Below are 7,507 nucleotides of genomic sequence, written 5' to 3' on the forward strand. Positions count from 1 at the left end.
GATGGCAAATTTTATTGACAATTAAATACAAATATTATCCATCTTCACAATCAATCCATTGATTTCTTCCATAAACATGCTGTTAGCAGATGTTAATCGAACTTTTAGGGGCTAGGTCCCTTTTTTCTTCTCAATTTCTACCGCCCGAATTACTGCCCACAATGCTAAACTGGCCTTGTTACTCAGGCCCTAGCCAAGGTATGTTCATACTTATTCTATGCACCATTGAAAGAAACACGCTTGTAGTTTGAGACATGTTAGAATATGTGAGTTAATAACACAAGTAGGATCAGGAGAAATCCAAAGAAAAACCAAGTGTTTTATAGAGATCAAAGCAATCTCTTACATGGTAAGTATAAGGCGCATCAGGAAAATTGAGTCCCTGGATGCTCATTCCTATGGCTTCACAGGCTACCAGCTCTATGCTTCAAGGTAAGGCTTGTAACTTCAAAACGAGAAAATATAACTCAGTTTCTGGACCAGGGACAGTCTTTGGAATTCGTGTTTCGCAGCGCCATGAGAAAGAGAGCATGCTAAATTGTTTTCCTATTGACATACTTCTTTCTGTAAGAAATATTATAGTTTTGATTACATTTAGGTATTTGGAGTAATATAACGTATTTGATTGTTAAACATTTAGGGGTAGTTTTGGTATTCCTTTCTCTGCATGTTGACAGATGGATACTCAAACTGATGCGCAACTAAACTGACTTTTTGGATATAAAGAAGGATTGTAACTCAAACGACATCACATGTTATAGCTGAGCCCTTTGATGACAAATCAGGAAAATTTTCAAAAGTAAATATAAAATATTTAATAATATTTAATCTCTATTTGGAATTTATGAAACCTGTGCCGGTGGAAAAATATTTTGATGTGGGCGCCGTCCTCAACAATCGCATGGCTGCTTTCCCTGTATTAGCTACTGGAAATCGGACAGGCTGCAGTTATACAAGAATTTAATTAATCACGATATAAGACCACTTATATTTACCTAATTGTTAATATCCATAGTTGATGATTATTTATTTGAATTGTACGCCCTCCAGTTTCACCGAAGTTGTCCCTAGCGGATGCCTGCCCTAAGAAGTTTTAATGCAGGTGTAGCGAAATTCTGTGTGCTTCTATCCGACAATGCGATATCTAACAAGTATCTAACAAATTCACAACAACTACCTTATAACACATATGTAAGGGTGAATAAGAATTAATGCATATAAATCTGCTCAAAAAATAAAGGGAACACTAATCACATCCTATCTGAATGAATGAAATATTCTATAAATACTTTTTCTTACATATTGAATGTTGACAACAAAATCACACCAAATTATCAATGGCAATCTCAAATTTATCAAACCATGAGTCTGATTTGGAGTACCATCACCAAGTTAGTGGAACACACCTACAGACTGATCCAACTTTGAAGTAATGTCTTTTACAAGTCAAAATGAGGCTCAGTAGTGTGTTGCCTCCACTTGCTGATTGACCTCCCTACAATGCCTCGGGCCATGCTCCTGATGAGTGGCGGGTGTCTCCTGAGGCATCTCTCCGAGCTGGACTAAAGCTCGCCAACTCCTGGACAGTCTTGTGTGCAACGTGGCGTTGGTGGAGCGAGACATGAAGTCCCAGATGTGCTCCATGGAATCAGGTCTGGGAAGACGGGCGGGCAGTCCATAGCATTCATGCCTTCCTCTGCAGGAACTGCTGACACACTCCAGCCACATGAAGTCTAGCACTGTCTTGCATTAGGAGGACCCGGGCAACCTCACCAGCATTGGTCCCAAAGTCTGGGGAACTCATCTCCGTACCTATGCAAAGTACAACATACTAAAACAAAAAACAAAATCAAACAAAAACAGAAAAACTAGCAAAAAAAAAAAAAAAAAAAAAAAAAAAAAAAAATAAGCAAAGAAAAAAACAACCACAACACAGAAAAATACAACCAACAAATAGAACAATGACAACAAATCCAAACAAAAAAAAACAAAAAAAAAAACAAAAGACCTACATAACGAGAAATAATTAGACAAAAAAAAGACCAAAACAACGAAATGATCAACTCAAAACAAAAAAAAAAACGAAAAGAAATAACTCCAGATACAAATAGATATAAGAATCCTAGAATCAAACAAAAAACAAGATCAGAAAAAAATACCAAAAACAAAAAAAAAAGATAACCTCAGAAATAATAATATAGTAAAAGAAAAAAAAAAAAAAAAGAACAAAAAGTATGAAAAAAAAAAAAAAAAAAAAAAAAAAAAAAAAACAGCAGAAATTATGCCATCTGTAGACTCTTCTCTCGCCACTCCCCCACCACCCCCTCCCCGCCTGCTTCGCGCTGCAACACAACCCCACTCCCTCATGTCCGGCGCCCTCCCCTACCTACCTCGCGCTCGTCCCTCTCTCCTCTCCCCCCCCCCCACCCCATTTCAACAACAAAAATTGTACTTGGTCATTATGGGGTATTGTGTGTAGGTGGGTGAGAAAAAAATCTGGTTAATCCATTTTGAATCCAGGCGGTAACACAACAAAATGTGGAATAAGTCAAGGGGTATGACTACTTTCTGAAGACACTGTATATGAATAGTGTGTAAATAGTATTTTCTTGTCTCTTGGTGTATTTCCAAGATATTAAATATCTTATGTTGTTCTTGTCTATAACTGTTTTGTACTTTGTCATATATTTATGCGTATTATGTGGACCCCAAAAAGAAGGCACTGTATGTTTGTGTGTGTGTGTGTGTGTGTGCATTAGTTTGTGCGTGCGTACGTCCGTGGTTCAGCACAAGTTCTCGCATGTACACTTTAAAAAACAATTTACTACTTAATCATTTTCTATTTTCATCAGGTTATATCTCATTACATTAACATTTATGTCTGACCTTTTGAACTGTTCTTTGATTAGAGGATGTTGTTGTTTGAGAATAGTAATCACACTGTGTAGATAACACTTTTTTAAATGTATTTTATTAAACCTTTTTTTAACGAGAAAAGTCAGTTAAGAACAATTTCTTATTTACAATGACGGCCTACACCGGCCAAACCCTAACACGGCCGAAACTGGACKAATTGTGCACCGCCCTATGGGACTCCCAATCACAGCCAGTTGTGATACAGTCTGGAATCGAACCAGGGTCTGTAGAGACGCCTCTAGCACTGAGATGCAGTGCCTTAGACTGCTGCGCCACTCAGGTTCCCAGACAACATCCATTGCGTCTGTTCCTCTCCTATATGTCCCTGCTTCCCTTCCATAATACACAAATTTCCCCTACACCGTATGGATAAAAGAGAGAGGGGGAGACGAAAGGAGGGAGAGGGAGAGTGGAAAAGAGAAAGAGCGAGTGAGTAAAGAGAGAGAGAGAAGAGAGGGAGTCATAAAATGCAAATACAGCCTGCGTCCCCCAAATGAAATGTCAGAACATAAAATATTGTGGATGACAAATCCATATTCTTCCTTAAATAAAACTCTTATTGCGGCGGAGGGGTAATCATGGCGGAACAAAGAACAGGTGATTAACGATAGCAATTTATTGTATCTGGCGGCCGGAGAGGCAGAGAGGCGGAGGACAAGAGACACCATGGTTATCATAATTCATATCATAAATAACAGGCCAGAGCCAATCACAACACAGCCCCGATGTCATCCAGAATAACCTTTGATAACAATTACCATAGAAGGCAGTCCGAACCCTGAAGTCACAATGTTATCTTATCCCTATTCTGTGCTTGTAGAATACAACAGTATTACCATATAGATTAGGCTATTTATAATAGAGCGTGTCATCCGTGTCCGCCCCGCTTTCAAGGGCATCCATCCTTCACCTCAAGGAGTGGTGTGGTGTTTGTTTGTGTGGTTTGTTACACGGAATGGGGGTTGGTGATGGGTGTGTGTGTTGTGGTGTGTGTGGTGTGTTGTGTCGGTTGTGTGATGGTAGCTGTTGTGGTAAGGTAGTAAGTGATAATGTATGTGTGTGATGTTAGTAGTGATGATGTGTGAATGTGTGTGTATGAGAGCGGATGGTGCGCGGGAAAACATGGGGCCATGGCCGGTGGAACTGTACCGATGACGATGTAGCGTGGTGTAAAAAGGTGATTGTGTGTGTTGTGTGTGTGGTGTGTGTGTGTTTGCCCAGTTGGTGGGATAGGTGGGACCGTGCAATGGGAGGAATTATGGGACAGGTCTTAGTTATGGGCCTCAAACTGACCCTGCTCTCAGATCTCAATCAACTGCTGACAAAATTGAACAGGGGGGCGGGGGGGGCCCTAACAATGGGAGGGAGGAGAGGGGGTGAGGAAGGGGCGTGGTGAGGGGGTAATGGAGAAGCTGGAGGAGATATTAGGAAGGATACTTTGATAACTGTTGTAGATTACTCCCCTGGCTGAAATGTATGGGCCTATCTTGTCCAAGGTGTTGTTCTCCTTCTTTTATCTCCTGATAGAAGTTTTCCGATCCCGGGTAGTGCTACCCTCTCCTCCTCCCCTCCCAGGCTGCTCCTGCTGAGCTGACAAAACAACACCGTGTGCCTGTATCAACACTTCATTTTGTGTGTGTCTCTGTGCATGTGTGTGCCTCTGTACCACATGTGTTCATGTACTGCATAAATGTAAGGCCCTCTTGTTAGGCCTAACAACAAGTCCCCCAAGATTGGTAGGTCTCCCCTGACTCTCCCATACACCACTCCAGGGCCTACCACAGAGAGTGGAAGTCCACATGAGGAGGATGAAGTAGCAGAAGGGGTTAATGAAAGTTGGGTTGGGTGATGGCGAAAGAAAGGATGGAGGAGCGTAGATAGAACGGAAAGGGCAAAGGAGAGGAATAGATTTAAGGTGCYAGGGATGCAGCAAGGGGATGTCCTTCAAGGAAAGTCAGGCACAAGAAAGTAGTTAGAAGTAGGATGGACTCAGACTCTGAATGTGAGGCTTAGGAACAGAGAGAGCAGGAGAGAGGAGGACAAGCACGAGGACAAGAAGAGAGATAAAGTGAGGAGAGGAGAGCATGCGGGGTGAAGAGAGGAGCGGGGGGAAGAGACAAGGACAGGGTGAAGGAGGAGGATATTGGACTCTCTGGGAGGAAAGGAAGTCTGTGTGTACCCTTAAATACTGCCCCGCTGACCCTCACCCTACCTGATAAATAGTTCCAGGGCAAGGAACTTGGAACAAGACAGAGGAGACATGTCTACAAGATAAAGAAGAGGTAAAAAGTAGAGGATCAGAGAAGAAGAGAGGGAGAATAAGAAAGAGAGAGGAAAGGGGGATAGAGGACGCTTTCACTTTTCTCCTCTTTCACTTTGCTCGACTTCACCACTCACATACCAGCTTACTGTCTACAGCAGATTCCTTTGGGTGTTTTTTTAAACTCTGAACATAACGTTCCTTTTTGCCTCAGATGAGGTCACCATCTCTCCCTCTCTCATACCGTACTATTATGACTCTCATTCTCTCCTCCCTCCATCCCTCCATCCCTCTCTCCTCTCCTATTTAGATGGAGGGGCTTTGGTGAACCCTGGGAGCGGAGGTGAAGTCCTCAGATATTATCCCCATTGTGGCCCGACTGGAAATGCATTGTGGGTGGTTTTTGTCCCCAGTTTTAGTGTAAAGGCAATACTCGTTTTCACCTGAACTAATAAAGCTGTTGGCTTAGAGCCCCTTACTCTGCCATACATGCCTGCATTTCTAGCGGCGCTAATCTCTCTGGCTTCAGCTCCTCCCCCACATACTTCAGGGCACTCACAACTGGATAAAGCCATAATCTATACTACTCTACAGTTCCTATGCCTTACTCTTAGGCACTTGCGGGTCTCGTCACTCTCTTCCCTTTCTCCTCTCTCTCTTCGTATCGGTCTCTCTCTCTCTCTCTCTCTCTCTCTCTCTCTCTCTCTCTCTCTCTGCTCTCTCTCGATCATCGCTCTCTCTCTCGGCTCCCCCTCTCTCTCTCTCTGCTCTGCTTCTCTCTCTCTCTCTCTGGCCTCTCAATTCCAATTCAATCAATTCAAGGGGCTTTATTGGGCATGGGAAACAATGTGTTAAGCATCCAAAGCAAGTGAGGTAGATATTATACAAAAGTGAAATAAACAATACAAATTAACAGTAAACATTAACACCATACAGAAGTTTTCAATAACAATAAAGACATTTACAAGAATGTTATATTGATAAAATACAGTGTTGGTAACATGTACAAATGGATAAGCACACAAGTTAAAATAAATAAGCATAAATAGTGGGGTTTGTATTTACAATGGTGTTTTGTTCTTCCCATGTGTCGCCCTTTTCTTGTTGGCAACAGGTCACAAATTTGCTGCTGTGATGGCAAACACTGTGGAATTTCTTCGGCGCAGTAGAGATCTGGGAGTTTACAAAATTGGATTTGTTTTCCAAATTCTTTGTGGATGCTGTGTAATCTGAGGGAAATCTGTCTCTCTAATATGGTCATAGCATTGGGTCGGAGGGTTAGGAAGTGCAGCTCAGTTTCCACCTCATTTTGTGGGAGTGTGCGCACATGTACCGTAGCCTGTCTTCTCCTTTGGAGAGCCATGTCTGCCGTCTCTCTCTCTGTTCCCTGCTCTCTCTCTGCATCTCTCTCACTCTTCTCTCGTCTCTCTCTCTCGTCTGGTCTCTCTCCTTCTCCTCTCTCTCGTCTCTCTCTCTCTCTCTCTCCTCTCCTCTCTCCTCCTCGTCTTTTCTCTCTCTCGCCCTGCTCTAATTTCTTCTGTCCTCTCTCCTCCCCTCTCTTTTGTCTCTCCTCGTCTCTCTCTTCCTCATCTCTCTCTGCTTCTCCTCCTCTCTCTGCTGTCTCTCTCTCTTTCCCTTATCTCTCTCTCTTCTTCTCTTCTCTCCTCTCTTCTCTCTCTCTTGTACCGCTCTTTCTCTCAGGTCTCCTCTCTCTCTCTCTCTCTCTCCTCCTCATCTCTCTCTCTCTCTCTTCCCTCTCTTTCTCTCTCTCTCTCTCCTCCTCTCTCTCGTCTCGCTCGTCTCCTCTCTCTCTCCTCGCCTCTTCTCTCCTTCTCTCTCTCTCTCTTCCTACCTCTCTCTCATTTTTCTCTCTCCTCCCCCTCTATCTAATTTCTGCCTCTCTCCTCTCTTCGATCTCGTTCTCTCTCTCTCTCTCTCCTCTCTCTCTCGTCTCTCTCTCTTCTCTCTCTCTCTCTCTCCTCTCTCTCTCTCTTCTCTCTCTCTCACTCTCATCTCTCTGTCTTCTCTCCCTCTCTTTCTCCTTCTCCCTCGTTCTTTCTTGTCTCTCCTCTGTCTCTCTCGTCCACGTCCTTTATCTCTGCTCTCTCTCTCTCTCCTCCCGTCTTCTTTCGCTCGCCGTCTTCCTCTCCCCCTGGTTCTCGTTCTTTCCTCTCTCGTCCCTCCTGTATCTCTCTGCCCCCTCTCTTTCTTCCCCCCTCTTTCCCCTTTTCTTCTCTCCTTGCGTCCTTTCTTTCCTCCCTCTCTTCCATCTCTGGCTCTTTTCTTCTCTGTTCTCCCTCGTCTCTTCTCTCTCTCCGCTCCTCTCTCGTC

Source organism: Salvelinus sp. IW2-2015, unplaced genomic scaffold (genome assembly GCF_002910315.2).
Source record: "Salvelinus sp. IW2-2015 unplaced genomic scaffold, ASM291031v2 Un_scaffold16616, whole genome shotgun sequence".
In the NCBI taxonomy this organism is placed as follows: Eukaryota; Metazoa; Chordata; class Actinopteri; order Salmoniformes; family Salmonidae; genus Salvelinus; species Salvelinus sp. IW2-2015.